The 18729-nt window shown below is 46.4% G+C and overlaps 1 long non-coding RNA gene across 1 annotated transcript; it reads right to left on the bottom strand.

Moving 5' to 3' along the window:
* Positions 1 to 2323: 2323 nt before the first annotated feature.
* Positions 2324 to 17594, bottom strand: LOC144327480 (uncharacterized). Its single transcript, XR_013392539.1, has 2 exons — positions 17438 to 17594; positions 2324 to 2833 (listed from the first exon to the last, which is right to left on the bottom strand). It is a non-coding gene; the product is annotated as an uncharacterized LOC144327480 (long non-coding RNA).
* Between the last annotated feature and the right edge of the window lie 1135 nt (positions 17595 to 18729).

Below are 18729 nucleotides of genomic sequence, written 5' to 3'. Positions count from 1 at the left end.
GGGGCGGGGGAAGCTCGGGCTTCCCCCACCCCCAGTCCCGCAAGCTCCGGGAGCCACTCTGGCTCCCATTCTGGGGGCTGGGGTCGGGGGAAGCTCTGGCTTCCCCCACCTCCAGCCCCGCAAGCTCTGGGAGTGATGGCGAAGGTGCGCTCACCTTTGCCATCGCTCTCGGACCCTTTCTGGGGGCTGGGGGCGGGGGAAGCTCGGGCTTCCCCCACCCCCAGTCCCGCAAGCTCCGGGAGCCACTCTGGCTCCCATTCTGGGGGCTGGGGTCGGGGGAAGCTCGGGCTTCTCCCGCCCCAGCCCCGCGTCGGGGGGGGGGAATAATTTTTTTCCCTTTATTTCCCCCCCAAAATCTAGGTGCGTCCTATGGGCCGGTGCGTCCTATAGGGCGAAAAATACGGTAGTCAATATAGGCACAGAGTTAATTTTTTAAACATTTTCTAATGGTGGTGTGCCTCGAGATTTTTTTCATGAAACTAGTGTGCCTTTGCCCAAAAAAGGTTGGGAAACACTGCTTTAATCAATGCTGTGTTCAAGAGGAACAGACATTTGATGAAGCAGTTGCATCTGATTACTTTCTGCCTACCATGGAGCTTTTTACAGAACTTCTGTCATGTAACTGGTTAGAGAGTTAATCCCACAGGCTGGACAGTCAGCCATTAGAGTTCTCAGTTCTCCTTCTGGAAGAGCTCCCATAACATTAGCATCTACATAACAGACAGAACGTCAACAGATGAAGCTTCTCAAGAATGTTGTTGTTGTTTAGTCGTTTAGTCGTGTCCGACTCTTCGTGACCCCCTGGACCAGAGCACGCCAGGCACTCCTGTCTTCCACCGCCTCCCGCAGTTTGGTCAAACTCATGCTGGTAGCTTTGAGAACACTGTCCAACCATCTCGGACTCTGGCGTCCCCTTCGCCTTGTGCCCTCAATCTTTCCCAACATCAGGGTCTTTTCCAATCCTATTCTCAAGAATAGGCTTGCGTTAAGGTGACTTGCATGCATCTAAAGTGGTAGCAGCTTGTCCTCTGTCTTGCTGTCTCACACGTTACCCAAAATACCCTGGACGTTTGCCACTAGCATTATTTACAGAATCAAAGGGTTTATCTGCTGAATTTCTGCCTATGAAAAAGCAGGTGTCAAATTGAGGAAAGAAACTTTTCCAGAAAAAGGTTTGCAAATCTACAGGCTACTCCTCTCCCCAATTTCCCACCCTACTTTAAGCTGTATGCTTATACGTGGGTTTTATTTATTATTTTTAAAAAATGTATAAACCACCCTATATGCAAAAATGGATTTTAGTGACTGAATATTCTTTTCTTTTTTAATACTGAAAGTACAGTGGTACCTTGGGTTACATACACTTCCGGCTACATACGCTTCAGGTTACAGACTCCGCTAACCCAGAAATAGTACCTCAGGTTAAGAACTTTGCTTCAGGATGAGAACAGAAATCTTGCTCCGGTGGCGCGGCAGCAGCAGGAGGCCCCATTAGCTAAAGTGGTGCTTCAGGTTAAATACAGTTTCAGGTTAGGAACAGATCTCCGGAACGAATTAAGTACTTAACCTGAGGTACCACTGTATGTAGCTTGGACTGTTGTTTTTAGGGTTTTGTAGTTTAGAGGATTTTTTTTACAGTGGTACCTCAGGTTACATACGCTTCAGGTTACATACGCTTCAGGTTACAGACTCCGCTAACCCAGAAATAGTTCTTCGGGTTAAGAACTTTGCTTCAGGATGAGAACAGAAATCGTGCTCCAGCGGCACGGCAGCAGTGGGAGGCCCCATTAGCTAAAGTGGTGCTTCAGGTTAAGAACAGTTTTAGGTTAAGAACGGACCTCCGGAACGAATTAAGTACTTAACCCGAGGTACCACTGTATTTCTCTGCAGTTTGCCTGCTCGTGTTGCGAAACAGGGTTTTTTATTGTTATTGTTTGGTTGAGCTTTATTTGCATTGTATCCTGCCCTGAGACCACTTGTGATTAAGGGCAGGATGGTTGGATGAACGGATGGATAGCTAGATAATGGTTGCATGTTACCACGTGGGACAAGATTCTTGGCAAAGATAACATCACCGGTCATAGTGATTATAGTGCTGCAATGATAAAAACTGGTGACGGCTGCTGAAATTTGCTTACGCAGTGATTTTTATCATAGGCTTCATGGAGGATGGGTGAATCAATGGTTACTAGAATACAGATCTTCAAATTACAGAGGCAGTATCATGCCACTCTATACCTGTTGCTGGAGAGCAACCACGGAAGGGAGCTTTGGCTTCAGGTCTTGCTCATGGTCTCTGATTGGCCACTGTGCAGAGTTGGTGAACCAGGGACAACCATTTATTGATCCCAAAGATCTAGCATCGTAATGTTTTGAGCTTCCTGTGTTTCATTAGCAGCAAATCGCCCTCAGCTTCTTCATCACACGAGTTGGCTCTTTTCCACGAGTTTCGCTTTCTTTTTTCTTCTTTTTTTGGCACTCTTTGCTTACCAAATAACAAAGAGCGGTCGCATTTGCAGATTTCAAAAATAGATGCAAGGAAGTTGCTTTCAGCTGGATGTAACTTAGCCAAGCTGTATGATGTATGCAAACGAGCAGGTGTCAAAATAACAAAAAACATGTGAGCCATTGGCATAGCTGCCGCTGCCTAATGACATATCTGTGAACATCCTCTCTGTCAAACAGCTTAACCGCAATTAGGTGCTACAGGTTTGTCTTGCTTGTGTTGCTTGCAGGGCTTATCCTTTGCTTTCTCACATGATACCCAAACCACCCTGGGCAGGTGTGCTCCCATCATTCCACATGCTGAAGCATCAGGACTGCGGCATTCCACCTGTGGTAAAAAAGAATTGCAGGTATCTGAACAATGGTGCAGGTACACTCCTGGCTAGTTAATCATGGGCAATAAAGTCTTGCATCCTGATTCATACATGCTAACTTCCATATGGTGCTTATCCTCTTGGAGGCACCAGTTTCAAATTCCAACACTTGGTGCTGCCTCAATACAGCTGCACGTTTCTGTCCCTGGGTTCCACTGAAAACTGCTTCTCCGTGCAAACCAGGAAGTGACCTCGCCAGACAATTAGTCTTGTTTTCTTATCTCTATGACTGCAATCTCCTAGGTGACACAGACACTGTTAGGCCATTGAATTCACACGAGTACTTTGTCTGTCCCCCCCCCCCCACTCCATGCAGCCCCGGGCGCTGGCAACCCATGCTACGCCACTGCTTTAAGGTGTTAAGACTCTGCTGTGTTTGCTGCAAGAAACTAACATGGCACCCCCACTGGAAGTTGCTGATTCTTCTGGATTTCTTGCAGCTTTTGATACATCAACCACGGGCTCTTTCTGGACTGCTTGCATAAGGGCCAGACTACCTGTTAATATTATTAACACTTCTTAGAAATGATAGGTTAGCTGTCCACTTTTATTTTAGAGGAAAGGGAGATGTGCAAGACCCCACTCTGGAATGTGCTAACTGAATGAGCTCTTCATCCAGATCAGGAGTGGGGGAAATGGCTCCTCTTCTTTTTTTGCTGCAAATAGCGCCCAGAAGAAGGTAGTTTGTGCCTGGAAAGTCCAGTATAAATTGGGAGTACATTCTGGATCAGGGTTGTAAACAGCTGCTTTTCCTTCAAAATAAAAATGTTCAGTTAAGATACACATTTTAAAAATGTGTGAATTATGTAAGACGTCATTTTACCCCACCCAACCCCTGTTGCCACCAAGACAGGGATTGAAAACGCTGCAGTTTGTTGCTTTTATTCCTACATCAATCGTCAGGTCCAAATGCTGAGTGTTGCACTGCCCCAGAGCAGTTAAGCAGTAAAATTCAGCAGGGCTCCATTTCCTCTCTCCATCCAGTTCAACATCCACATAAAACTACTGAAGTGCATCGCAATATGCGGTTCATATCAGATATTCTATCGGAAAGCACTTTTTTCCTGTTTCCAGTGTTAATGATCTGCAGGGTTTCAGTTCTCAGGTTGTGACATTTAAAAAGAGTCAGAAACGTAACTGTTTACCTGCTGACCCAACCTTTGTAATCTTCTAGCTTTTATTGTGTTTCCTTCCTCGAATGCCTTTACCTGATAGAACGTCGCAGTTATTCGCCTGAGGGCTTTTGAAACAAGTGAACCCAAAGCATCGCTTTTATGACCTCTTCATTTTGATTGTGGCACATCAAAGCACAGGACATTTGACAGTGTTCTTCTCAGAGAGCTGCTTTTATTCATGGAGTCAGCAGCAGGATCCAAAGGATCAAGCATTGGCTGAGTCCCGCATGCCGATGCAGCTGGGTCTGTGAGCAAGTGACTAGCTTTCTGCCTGAGCTCCCCATCTGTAAAATAAGATTGCTAATAACTTGAGCTGCTAACTTTTTTCTTTTCAATTTCCATCCTGCAGGCAGGGCCTGGTGACTAATGGTTGCCACCCAGCACCTAGTATCTTTAGGCCCTTTAAGGTATGATGCTAAAGCAGAGGTAGCCAATGATGGATCTCCCACTGTTTGTCCTTTGATGTTATGGCCTGTCAGCTACGCAAATAAAGTCTATTGGTCCGGCATTGGTTGCCAAGGGGTGTGGTGGAATATGCATTAAGGGCAAGCAGCTAGATAAATGTTCAGGTGGATTTATTTAGGTAAATATCATTCTTCAGAATGGAAGATGATTGTTGACTGGAGGGCTTCTTTAAAGTCGCTTTTCAAGGCATTCTTTGACAGAGAAAGCGCTAGGTAACACTTCTTTCTCCCAGTATAGAGTTAAAATGATGAGCCTTTTGATTTTATAAATATTATCCATTTCCAACATTCCAACCCTATGAATATATTCCAGTTTGTGTCCTTTTAACTCAGCGTTTCTCAACCTTGAGATGTTGTTGGACTACAACTCCCATCATCCCTGAGCTCTATCCTCGCTAGCTAGGGATGATGGGAGTTGTAGGCCAAAAACAAGAGGCTGAACCTTGCAACTTCTGCCCTGTAACACTTTGCTGCTGGGGTTTATGGTCCCTTCAAAAAGGAGGTTTGAATTTGGCCAGAAAAAGAGAGAAAGCGCTTTTTTAAACTTGCAAAATCATAAAGGTTCTGAGTTTGGTTTTGGACTGGTGCTGCTTTAGAGCTAGCTGAACTAATGTGTTTGCTACCTGCTAAATTTGCATATTTACAAACAAACAGGTATCCAAAACTCTTAAATAAGTCTTGTGGGTTGTGCTGCAAAGCTGGCTGGTCCTGTAACATGGTTTCTAGATTTCCCTGTCCTCAGCGAAACAGGGAGCCCGAAAACAATCCTGGGCGATCTAGTGTTGAAAGCCTGCATTCAGCACGTAGTAAGGAGCCCTGTCAGACGAGGCAGTAAGGCCTCTTTACTCAACTGTGTAAGTATCCAGGCAGCACCAGATGATCTAGGCTGGTAGCTTTCGCCCACTGGCAACTTCTGGGCTGACTCATTTCCTTCTCCTGTTGTTCTCGTGTCTCATGAAGCTGGTTTGGTGAGCTGTAATTTAGCCATATTTACTTTTCGCTCTTGGCCTCTAATTTCAACCTGAGTCTGGTTGGTGGTCAACGTGTGTCCCATGGGAAAAGCCCGCGGCGCCTGAACTCCCTTCTGGCAACGAAAGCAGAGTCATGTCAGTTCTAGCGACATGTTTTCTTCTTCACAGCCTCGCCAAGTTCAGTTAACGGGAGGAGATTAGCAGTTTCCTGCTGCTTTTATCTTTTAGTCACTAGGCAGACACAGACATATGCCCAAGACTCAACATATGTGAAAGAATGTAGGGGTTAGGACTAGGACCTGGGAAGCCAGGGTTCAACTCCCCACATGGCCATGCAGCTCACTGGGTGACTTTGGGCCAGTCCCCGCCTCTCAGCCTATCCTACCTCACAGGGATGGTGTTAGGGTGAAACAGGGAGAACTTGGCACATGGCCTTGAGCTCTTTGGATATAAATATAAACACGGTTGTTCACCACCCATACTGGGACATGTGCAATCTCTTGCAATCAGGCGTGGGGAATATTTTCCAGTCCAAGTCCCACATTCCTTTCTGAGCAAACTTCTGAGTAGGCGGAGATGGAGGTAAAAAAAAAGAAAGAGGGTGGAGCAAGGGATAGAATCGTAGACTGGTTGCAACGACGGAATGCAACCCTTCCTTGGGTAGAGTAGTCTATGCCCCAACTCTGCCCCAAGCAGAGGTTTCTACACATGCAGCTCCCCATACAGGCAAGCAAGAGGCATTGTTATAGCTCAAGAACACATTCATCTAGGCCAAAGAGGGCACGGAGCAGGGATATTGACGGGTGAGACTTGGGGAGAATCCCAAGGTTCGTATAGATAGGCCTGGAGGGTCACATTTGGCCCTTGGGTGTGAGATTCCACTCCTGGCTCTTCTATCCAACACCCAGTGCATTTCTTGTGCTTACTTTTTAATAGCCATAATAATATGGATACTCCTGGTTCATAGTAATGTATGATCTGGAACTTCAGGTTGGGGCAAATGCCCTTCCCTCCCTAAAGAGTGGCATAAGCTTTTGTGCACACACTGTCAGATGCATAGGATCACAGAGTTGGAAGGTACCCTAAGGGTCATCTAGTCCAACCCCCTGCAATGCAGGAATCTCAGCTAAAGCATCCATGACAGATTGCCTTCAAACTTCTGCTTTAAACCCTCCAAGGAAGGAGAGTCCACAACCTTCCAAGGGAGTCTGCACGAAACATTATTATTAGTTTACATACACAAATACACTCACCACCCACCCTTGTCTACCAGTGTTCCCCAACCTTGGGCCTCCAGCTGTTTTTGGACTACAACTCCCATCATCCCTCGCTAGCAAGATCAGTGGTCAAGGATGATGGGAATTGTAGTCCAAAAACAGCTGGAGGCCCAAGGTTGGGGAACACTGGTCTAGGCTCCGTACACACCATAAGATTTATATGCAATTCCAACAGCATTTCATGGGACAGTATACAGAATCGAATGTATTCAAGCAGGGGCAGAGGAAGGCGGGGGCAGTGGGGGTGGGTGTCACCACTGAGGGGGGGGGGGTGACTGTGATGGCCTGGGACTCAGGCTCAGACTCTGAACCAGAGGAGTCTCAGTCCGCACCGGATCCTTTGCCTCAGGTGGCATCTGAACCTAGTCTGGGGCCTGATTCTGAAGAGTCCCAGTCTGCACAGGTTCCCCTGCAACAAGCACCAGCTGGGCTGAGTCAGGGGCCTGAGCCTGCCCTGGCTCCAGATGCGGGGATTACCTCGTTGCCTTCAGCTGGGTCATCACTTACAGCTGCTCCACTACCAGTTGGGTCAGGAGAGGCTGAGGCAGCCCCTGGGTCTAGTAACCCACCGATGTCTCCTGAGCTGCAGAGACTGAGGTCTGAGAGAAAGAGAGACCTGAGTACTCGCAGGAGGAGTGCTTGCCTTCGGGCGAGACAGGGAGGTGAGTCATCGGGGGAACAGGACCAGCCGTTACCCCAACAAAGATAAAAGGCTGTCAGACCCGCCCCAGGCTGTGGGAGCAATATTGCTGTTTGCTAGAACCTGCCTGAGACCCTGTGCCTGACCTTGCCTGGTTTCCTGCCTCGTGTCCTTCCTTGGCCCTGTCGGACTGATTCCTCGCAGAACCCTTGGATTCGGGACTGGACCTGGACTGCGTTGCTCAGGTGGGTGGCACCCAGCACACCTGAGCCACGTGTCTCTCCTGGGAGAGACGCAGTGGCTTAGGCACCTTCGGGCTCCACGCTACCCCAAACGGTCCGCCTGCCGCCTCCCCCTCAGCTGTAGGGCAGCCGGGTGGGAGGAGGCAGGCAGGCAGATTCCTAGGAGCCCCAGGCGCCCAATCGGCTTGTTCTGCCCCTGTATTCAAGGAAGAAGAAACCTCATTAACCAGCTTCTTTCCAATCCAGTGTTGTTCCATAGCCCATGTTACTTCTGCTACTCATCTGATTACACTGTACTCCTCTTAAGAAATACAGGCTTCAAGGAATATGGGAACTGAGCTTCTTTGCGTTTTCTGCTTAAAAACTGATCCATGATTTCCTCTTTCTTATACCATTGTAAATGATAATTCAGTGGTGCAGTCATGATAGCTATAGGTCCTGCCTTTTTACTCTGTAGGTCTGTTTTAGGGATCCCTTGCTGTTTGTTTTATTCAGCACAGGGGAAGCCGCCCTGATTAAATAACATATTATCTTCCCATTCGGATGGGGAAGTGAGCTGGCAGGCAATGAGGTCGATTCTAAGGACCCTTTCACATGTGACCAAAAGACTGCATTTCTCTTCCTCATTACTTTATGGGACTCGTGGAATAGGTTTAATGAGGCGCACTGCTTGGAAATGGGATTTTTCAATTCAAAGCATAGTTCCCTAGAAAAGTAGCTATTTAATTGGGATGGTCTGACGGTTGCTCATTTTCAGAGGGTGATCTTTACTGCGAGAGTCATTACAGAGTTCTTCAAACGGAGGATGAACAAAGGCCAGGATCTTTATCCTAGCTGGCATCTGTATTGAAACTAGTTTTTAAACCTCTCTTATACATGGAATTGCTTTTCAATGTTTGTATTGCTTTCATATATGGAACTCTTTGATTGTTTTCTCACTTTTCTCGTTCTATGGTTGTAAATATTTCACTTGCTGTATAATTGTATATTTTATCATCGTAACTTGCCCTGGGACGTTGTGTTGAAAGGCGGGTAAGAAATCTGAGAAATAAATAAACAGACAGCCATCTGTCAGAGATGCTCCAGTTCTGAATTTCCTGTCTCAGGCAGGGGCCTCTGAGGCTCCCTCCAGCTGCATGACCTGCCTTATCCACCAAAGGGATATATATCCATATGCAGAGCTGATGTGATTCAACATCACGATGCTCAACTACTCCCATTTCAACACAAGAAGCATGTTGGATGGGAATGTACATTGAAAGAACTCTGCTGGCTGCCATTTGACCTGTGGGTCTCATCTGTGAAACCCTAAATAACCTGGGACTGGTGCCAACTTGAATAAAATATTGGGGGGCCCAGGTAAGTCCCACATAATTGCAGAGCATTTGAATAGCAATGCCCATCAACTTGGGGGCACCTCCTCAAATATTTTAGGGGGGGCAAAGGGACCTCAGGCCCTAGGAATTGGCACCTTTGCCACCACCCATATCAGTTAAGAAAGCCTAGGAACATAAGAACGTCCTGGGTCAGGCCAAAGACCCTTCTAGCTTTCCCCACCTGCAGTTCTCAGCAATTCATACAGTACAAGTTAGAGCATAATTATCACGGCTAGTAGCTCTTGAGAACTCCACCTTTTCCCAAACAACCCACAAACTGCACTCATTTATTAAAATCACCGAATTGTGTCCATTTCCCTTCCCACATCTTTTCTCAGCATCTGCCACACACTCTCACACACAGTTTGTTTATGGCAAGTTGGGCCCATAAGGCTGATTTATTATTATTATTTTTTAGAATCACTTCTCTTTATTGTTGCTCCCAAATACTTCTCCTAACTACGACTGCGTACACATTACTGGCTTAAAACACAACCAGGTTGTTCTTTTGCTCAGTTGAGACTGAGGGAATTGGTTGGAAGGGGAATGCATTCAAATGCAGTGTTTCATAAGAAACGATGGGATATATATGGATTGTGGCTAATGTCGTGTGTGCACTACTTCCAGCACCAGAACTGGGAGCATACTGGACACAGAGCAAATGGGAATGTGAATATAGTCTTGGTTTAAGTCTTCTAGCCACATCTTTTTAAGAAGTAAATGAATTCTCTTGTGATGCAATGGCATTACTTTTCATTTATTTGTGTTGTCCTTATTAACTATAGGGGGTGCCATATTGTGGTGTGTGTTCTGGTTTCAGAGTCAACTGATCCCAAAAGGGGTGTCAGGAGGTTTACATGTGGAAATTGCAGGCTTCATAACTAGTCACTTCTCTGAGGAAAAAGGAAGGAAGCAGGGTCTGAGCCATTTGGCTGCCTGGGGCAGAACAGCAAACGGCACCTCTACCAGAGTCCCCCAGGAGCGCTTGAATTCTTTTGGCATCTGAGGTAGAAAATCCCACAAGCAAAAAATACAATAATATATTAAATATCTAACCGTTTGCTGCCCTTTCACGGCACACCCACACCACACATTTGAAGCCCTCTTACACCACTTTAACAGCCATGGCTTCCCCCAAAGAATCCTGGGAACTGCAAAGGATGCTGGGAATGATGGCTCTGCAAAGGGTCTCCTAACAGATCTCAGCACCTTTAACAAGCTACAGTTCCCAGGATTCCTTGGGGGAAGCCATGGCAGGCTTTAAATATACAATGTGGATGTGACCCCAATGTAAGTAAGCTTCCAGAGGCAGCTGCTCAACCTAATGGCTGGAACGGGTCAGAGTTATGTGTATCCTATGAGAGTCACCCTGGTATGTGGTGCTCTTCGACAGATTGGCTGCTGGCTACGAGGAACAGGCCTTTCTCTGTGGCCACATCCATCCTCTGTACTGTAACTTCCTTCTTAGAGACGTTTGTCCGTCTTGAGGCATTTCTGCTGTTTTTGGGTAGGATTCAGTCACATACCAGGCTGCACAATTGAAGTTGATTTGGAGTTCTTGTGTAGCAAATCCACTTCCCCTCAGAGGTCAGACTTTTTCAGACAAGGAAAGTGATTGGGTAGGGAGAAGCACTGGAAAAAGAGGAATAACACTTATTTTGATGCACTGTCGCCTTGCCTCCCCACAAAACAAATCAAAGTGAATGCTCATTAAAGAGCCAGATGCAGCCTAATCCCTCTGCAAACAAAACAGGCTGAATTCTCATTAATCAGGTTGCCTGGAAGCAACCTTGCTCTCTGATGATTTTAAGGCGCATGGAAAAATGTACCAAATAACATTCTTTTTTTTTTAATAAAAAAAATCATTCCATTCCATTCGTGGAGGGCTTGCTATCTCAAATTGATTTATTGATCTTTTTAAAAAACCCTCAGCAATTATATATATATGAGAAACAATCCCATATATAAAAACAAACGGGGATAAAGATCTCTGCTTGAAAGCCTTGTTGAAAAAGAAAGGTCTTTTTCAACAGCAACCAATATGGCAATAGAGATGGGACCTGTCTCACGTATAATGTGAGAGAGCTTCAAAGGCTGGGTGTTGGCATACCAGAAGCCTGATTTCTACATCGTGCATTCTACAACTCCTGATGAGTTGGCTATATGAAGGGTTAAATGGTCATACAGGGCTTTGTAGCAGCACCAGCAACTTGAACGGAGTCTGTCTGTCTTGAGAGACAATGGAGTGCGCCTCTGGGGGTGAAGTCAAACCACTGTGTAGGCAGCACCAAGGTGTCGTCCCCAGGGCAGAAGCCTGGGCGGTGTGCACGGAGGTCCTGGGCTGCCCAAATGACAAGACACACCCCCCCCCGGCCTCGGCAGTGCGGTCCAGAGAAAAGCAGAGCAACTCGTTTGGCACCAACTTGGCTTCAGGAGTTTCCCAAAGGAAGTGTACAAGGCACCGTCTTAGGGACGCACTCCAGATTTGTAGATTTGTGTAGGTGAAATATACTCAAAGTCGAGAGTGGATTTCATGCTCTTTATTCAGCTCATAGTGGTGAGGAGGAATGGAAGTTCCCCCCGAATGTCTGCTTTATATACATTATTTACATAATGGGCCCCACGTGATTGGCTAATTCTGGGATTCTCCTGCAGGCCAATCAGGTTGCGGATTCACATCCACCTGGAGCTGGATTGGGTGGCTCCTGTGGACCAATCGGACTGCTGCACTCTGGATCCTATTGTTCTAGGACCAATCAGACTGCTGCCTTTTGGATCCTATTCAACTCAGTACATAACAGTAGGGTTTGCTCCTTAGCCTTTTCTTCTCCCAGAAAAGGCAGCGGAGATTTAGTATAATGGTATAAGAGTTTTCCTTCTCCTACATGGGCTACCTTCCCAGGCTGACGAGCCTCGTCTTCCTCACACTTAGAGTAGACACACTGAAATGAATGTACCGAAGGACAATCTCCAACTTAATGATTGTGCCTGCTCAAGGATTACTGCAAATGCAATGGGACGTACCCACCCTCTCCTTCCCTTCCACGTACCCTGTACAGTCCCCAAATCTAGAGGGTTGGGGGTGGGGGAGGGAAGAAGAACATATTTAGGGGTCACACAGCGGGGAAGAGAGGGGGAGAACTTCCCACTGTGCAAGGAGAAATCCTTGCGTTGACATGACATTCGCCTTAGCACTTTATTGAATGCAACCCTAAATTCATTAATTTCAATGGGTTTACACTGAGTAGGATTAGCATTGGAACAACCTTCTGGGTAGCACAACTGCTACAGCAGTTGTTCTTCTCTCGCTGTTTATTTATGCTAGTGTTTATTTCATCGTTGCATTTGGTATTTTTGTCTGGAACACAGGGAGCTGCCTTATACCAAGCCAGTCCCTCTAGCTCCATATTGTCCACTCTGACTGGCAGCTGCTCCCCTGGGTTTCACACAGGGTGTCTCTCTGAGCCCTACCCGGAGATGCCACAAGGCAGATTCTCTATCACTGAGCCATGGCTCTTTCATATTTCAAAACATTATATTTTTTAAGCACACACACACACACACACACAAATATATATATTTCATGTTTTAGAGGATTGCCAAAATGCAGGTTAAAGTACACAAATCAAATACATTCCCATTGGGGCCATTGGAGTGTTATTATTTCTTCCCAGTGAGCCAAAAAAAAAAGGGGGGGGGAGTTACATTTGGGCATAAGTTTTGTGCATGGTATACATTACAAATAATAAAAAAGGACTAAAGCCTTTTGTACAAGTGCTTTGAAGTTAGATACTTTGACTTCTACTTTTCTTTCCTAAATGGATGTGCAACTGACATGGAAATAATAATTTTTTTGCTTCAGAAAGGACATAATGACAGCCTGAAGTAGAGACATTGACAGCATAAAGAGAGACACTTCCTGGAATTCAAATGCCTGTTTTAGTCCAGTAAAATCCATCAAGCCACTTATGGATCATCTGAATCAACAATTTTTGCTTGAGAAGTAGAAGCTCTCTTACCATAAAACATAAAACATATGCATACATAAACACATGGAGGGACATAAGAAGCTTTCAGAACATAAGAAGCTTCCAGACTTGGTCTACGGAGACCAGTATTGTCAAACTCAGCAGCAGTGCCTGGCAGTGGCCCTCCAGAGCCTCAAGCAGGGGATTTCCCCAGCTGTACCTGGAGAAACCAGGGATTGAATCTGGGGTCATTTGTGTTGAGAGCCAGTGTGGTACTGAGGTTATGTCATGGACTGGTTGGACGCAGAGGAATAGTAGGAGGAACCAGCTGGGGAACCATCAAGGGAACAAGGCTCAGGGCCTGAGGATTGGTGGTAGGACAACAATGAGTGGTCAGAGGGAGAAGAGGGAGAAGAATGGGAAGAGGAGGTGTCAGGAGCTGAAGGGGTAACAGAGGTTAATGAGCTGGTAGAGTTTGGGGCAGGGAGAAGTCCAGAATCAGAGGCAGAAGCCAAAGCTGGTAAGTGGGAAGGGGCAGAGATGAGTCCGGCTGGTGAAGATTCACGGGTGTCTCCTCCTCCTGCTGCGACAAGCTACCTTCCCCACTGTCTCCCAGAACCAGAAGAGGGCTGAAATGGGCGGAGCAGCGACAGGCTGCACGCAGGCAAAGTCTCTGATTGCCTGGGGAAATCCCTGGAGAGGAGGGGACTTAGAAGGCTGTGGAGAGGCGGTGACTTCCAGTCTCAGCAACTGATTTCATGGAGCAAGACCCACAGGGAATGAGCTGTTGTGCTCATTAGACCTGACACTCAGCCAAGTCTGTGGAGATTGTGTTTTTGCTAATAAAAAGTTAACTACTATTTTGAATGGCGTGATTTACTGTTGGCTCACTGTTTGGCAGGTTAAAGTGTTGAACTAGGGGAGACCAAGGTTCAAATCCCCATTCAGCCATGTAGCTCACAGGGTGACCTTGGGCCAGTCATGGTCTCTCAGCCTAGCCTACTTCACAGTTGCTGTGAGGGGAAAATGGGGAAGGGGGCAACTGTGTGTGTACCACCTTGAGCTCTTTGGAGGAAAGGCGGGGCATAAATGAAATAAGAAACAAAAGAAAAGAAAATGCATGGAGCTGAAACATTCTCTAGGCCCAACCAGACAGCCTAGATGGATGAACATTCCTCAGGACAACGTACCTATTGAGGCAAACCAAAAGAAATTAGATGAGCTTGCCCCAGTCCCTCCATTTTCCTTCTCCTGTTAGATTGCAGCCGAGGGAAATTTGCTTTTCTCTGAATGTTGCAATGCAATGAGGAACATGTACAAAAATGCTTATATCAGAATAAAGCTGTATGTGAAAATAGCATTCAAGGTGCATTACATTCAGGAGAAATGTCATACAAAAATGTCTATATCTGGAGAAATTTGCATGAAAATGCAGGTGGATTTGCAAACTGATGTAGAAATGCAGAGGCCTGAACTAGGGAGTGGGAAAATGTAAAACCCAAAGCAACCAGAACTATCAGAGTCTTCCATCCCTGCAGTGCTGAATTACCAAATTGACAAGAGTAGGCACTGGCCTATGGGCCACCTGCCTCTTAGTGACTGGGGCGGGCGCACATGCCATGCCATGAGGAAATGGTACATCATGGAGGTGGGGGCCGCCGCCGCAGCGACTGCATCCTTCCTGGGCAGCTTGCAAATGGAGACCTCCAATTCAGTGTTTCTCCAATCTCCTCCTCATTGCCTTTTGCGAGGACCTCAGTCTGTTTCAGAAATTAATTGTCCAATTAACTCGTTCAACAATTTGCTTGAAACCAACAATGGCTTTGATCTAATTCGTGCATAAAACAGACAATATAATGAGACAGGTGTGACAGACTCAACTTCTTGTAAAAGACAACAGTATATAAAACATTTCTTCTTCTGTCGTAGTAGGTCGATATAGGGGGACTCAGGTTACCCCACTGCTGGCTTGCCATTCCTTCCACATGAGGTTCAGCTGGCATTTACCAGAAACTGAGATTTCCATGTGGCAGACCCTGCCCTGTCAAACTCCTAGCCGTTATAGGCTTGGCAGGAGCTATCCCTGCTCATTTCTAAGACGTCTTCTAAAAACTGTATAATTTGGTCAAGGCTTATAGCGTTCTGTCAGGGAGCCAACAAGGAGAGCAGGTCATTCACAGATGAGAGAAAAAGAGCGAAACACTTGGCTAACTTGCAGTTAGTTTCTTTATTAAGGAAAGCAGGACAAAGAACACACGGAGACTTCTAAAGGTTGTTCCTTTCTTGGTGAAGCTGTTGACCAGACTGGCTTGTAGCTCCCTCTTCACCTAGCCCAGGGATCAGCAAACTTTTTCAGCAGGGGGCCGGTCCACTGTCCCTCAGACATTGTGGGGAGCTGGACTATATTTTGGGGGGGGGGGGATGAACGAATTTCTATGCCCCACAAATAACCCAGAGATGCATTTTAAATAAAAGCACACATTCTACTCATGTAAAAGCACGCTGATTCCAGGACCGTCTGCGGGCCGGATTGAGAAGGCGATTGGGCCGGATGCGGCCCCCGGGCCTTAGTTTGCCTACCCATGCCCTAGCCCCTCCCTCTGTCTATGGTGAGCTCCCTTTCTGTGTCTGCCTGGCTCTCCGCTCACAACATGCAATAACTGCCTCATTCTTGGAGTTGGAGGGGCCTGCGAGCTTTAAGCAGAGAAGCTGTCAAAAGCGGCTCTGTGGGAGAACTGCCAAGCCTAACTCCTTTCCATGCTCTGTGCTGGGGCACCTGTCTGATTCTGCCTCTTCACCATCCCTCAAGCTCCCAGCTTCCAGTATTTCCCAGCTCATCCCCTACTCTGGGATGTGGCCGGTTTCCCACCACCAGGACCCAGGATCCAAATTCTTTCCCTCTGTGCTTTCTCTGAGGGGCTCCTCCCCCTCCAGCCGGTCCCTGACATGTAAACACTCTGCCTTCAAAGCACATTTGAAGCACCTTCTTCGCCTCAAAACAATTCTGGCCCCTGCAGTTCACCCCTCACAGAGTTGCAATTCCCAGCAAACCTTAACAAGCTACAGGGCCCATTTTTGTGAGGTGTTTGACATTTTTATTGTAAAGTGGTGTTTTTTAGTCTTCATACTGCCTTGTGATATTTTATACGAAAGTGCGGTTTATGAATATTTAAATACAATAAAACACCTTTTCAAGAGTCAGGGAAAAGAAGGAGGAAATGAACGAGAAGGAGTGAACTCTGATGGGATGGAAGAATGGTGGGTTCAGGAGGAGGCGGAAACCGCATGGGGAGCTCCTGAGTCACAGGTTGCCCATCTGTGTTACATAAGAACATTTCAGTAGCTTTTTCTGTTAAGTAGTTTCCATTATCAACAGCATTTTTAAAACAACAACAACAACAACCCCACACACTTTAAAAAGCTTGAAATTCAGAAAATCTAATTCATTGTCACTTTAGGTGGTACAAAAGAAGCTGCAAGAAAAGAAACCCCTTGTAATGAAATGTTGTTCTTAGCTACCTGAGGCCTGAGAATTTGCAGCTTCATCCAGGTAGGTTAAAAAAGACAGGAGGAAAGGAGGCCCTTGGGGGGAAGAAATAAGAGAGGGACTCTTGTGTTGAGTCTTCCTGACTGCCTGGGGAATTTGCTATACCAGTGAACATGATGTTGAGATGGCGTGTGACTATAATGCTCCAATGTCTGACGTCTTGCTGGGGAATTTCTTTGTGTAGGATGATAGAGAAAAGTTAGCATTTTAAAAACTCCTTCTTGGCAAGTCAAGTCATTCAGTCTCCATTGGTGCAGCGAATTGTTTTGCGTGTTTGCGCATTGTTATGCGTGTTTGTTTGGAAGTAAGATCTAGGAAGCTCCACCCAGGTAAATGTTCATAAGAATGAAGTCCTACTCTGCCGCCATGGTCTGAAAACCCTTGCTTGCTTAATTAACTTCAAATAAGGGCCTCTGTTTCTCAAGTTTCAAATACTGGAAGTTACCAGATTTGTTCAGATGAAATTTGGCTCATCCATTAGTAATCACTCTGGGACTTCTAGAAGGGAACTTAGGTCACATTGCTAAAAACATTTTTTGTTTAAGGAAGCCTATGCAGATACCGAGAATGTTGACATGATATGGTTTTCAGCTTATTGTTGACTTTAATCATTTTTCTGAATGTTGTCAATGGTTGTTTTTAACTGGTTTTGGCTGATAATTTCATTGTTTTATTCTTTTTGTAAACACTTTGAGGCAGGTGTGTGTGTGTTTTATAGTCAAGCAGTATATCTGTGGAAGTTTCGGATTAGAGTTTTCCTTCCCCTAGATCGGCTACCTTCCCAGGTTGATGAGCCTCGTCTGCCCCTTGATATCCATCTATATAATACTACAGTACTGTCTACACTGACTGGCAGCAGCTCCCTTGGATATCAGAAAGGAGAGTTTCCCATGCTTACCTGGCAATGCCAAGGCTTGAACCTGGGGCCTTCTGAATGCAGAGCATGTGTTCTGCCACACTGAGCTATGGCTTTTCCCTTCCCTCTCTTCCCTTACGGATATGATACAAGCTGTTATTGCACGCAATCTGCTTTCCTTGGAGTGCTTTGTTCAGAACGATGCCTTTGTGAACTTCTCACAGATTCACACTCAGCATGTGACAGAGATTGGAAAAGGTCAGGCCCTGCTGGTTTCAGTCCAGGGTATCTGGAATCAGCACATGGCTTTGGCTGCTTGGCACTCCCACTACAATTGCTTGAAAACTGGCAATTGCAACGGAAAGCCCCGCATCCCAGCCCATGCTGATTTCAGCACGTGGTCTTAGGCCTCATGTGACTGGCTTGTCCCAATTTAAATTTAGGTTCGGGGGTGAAGGGGGAGTCAAGGCAAAGCAGCTTTTGTTCCCGTGTAAAAACGTGTAAAATCACTGAGCTTCTGATACAACTTTTTTGCATACAGAGGCTATTTCTCTGCACAACTTGTCACTTATGGCTTGTAACGTTTACCCAACATGGGGAAGTTGTAGCATATTCTACAGAAAAGTGATTGTTGCTGACATCTCAGAACTGGAATGAAGTTTGTGGGAGAAAGATTGTTACCAGCACATCTTAAAGAGGCAGTGAGCATGTCTGCCCGACTTATTCAGCATACAGCATACCAGAGCTGACACCCCTTGCCTGCCCCACTGTTAAGTTACTTCTACTTGGTCTCCCAGTGGCTTATGCTCCTGTGAGTGGCGGACAGGAGTGGCGGACAGGCCAGCAGTAAATCACACTGAGCAAGCTGGAGTTAACTCTTTATTTACAAAACCGGATCTGCACAAGATTGTCAGGCCTAATGAGCACTGAGGTCTTGCCCCCATGAGGCAGTTGCCGAGACTAAAGGTCCCCACTTCCCCACAGCCGGCTATGTCTCCTCCTCCCCAGGGTTCCCCCCCCCCAAAAAAAAGCAATCAGAGACTGTGCCTGCATGCCTGTCTTTGCTCTTCCCATTTTATGCCTCTCCTAGTTCTGGGAGTGAGGAAGGGGAGCTTATTATAGCAGGAGGGGAAGACACCCTGGCTTCTTCACCAACCTGATTCATCTCTGCTTCTTGGCCTCCCACCTCTCCTCCTTCAGTTTCCACCCTGGACTTCTCTCTGCCACAATTGCTGCTGAAGACCAGTAGCTGGAAACTGCAAGAAAGCAGAGGGCTATTGCACTCTGGTTCTGCTTGTGGGCTTTCCACAGGCATATGGCTGACCATGGTGAGA

The sequence above is a fragment of the Podarcis muralis genome, chromosome 4 (genome assembly GCF_964188315.1).
Source record: "Podarcis muralis chromosome 4, rPodMur119.hap1.1, whole genome shotgun sequence".
In the NCBI taxonomy this organism is placed as follows: Eukaryota; Metazoa; Chordata; class Lepidosauria; order Squamata; family Lacertidae; genus Podarcis; species Podarcis muralis.
Note: the sequence above shows the minus strand (reverse complement) of the source record. Positions and strands in the feature narration are given on the sequence as shown.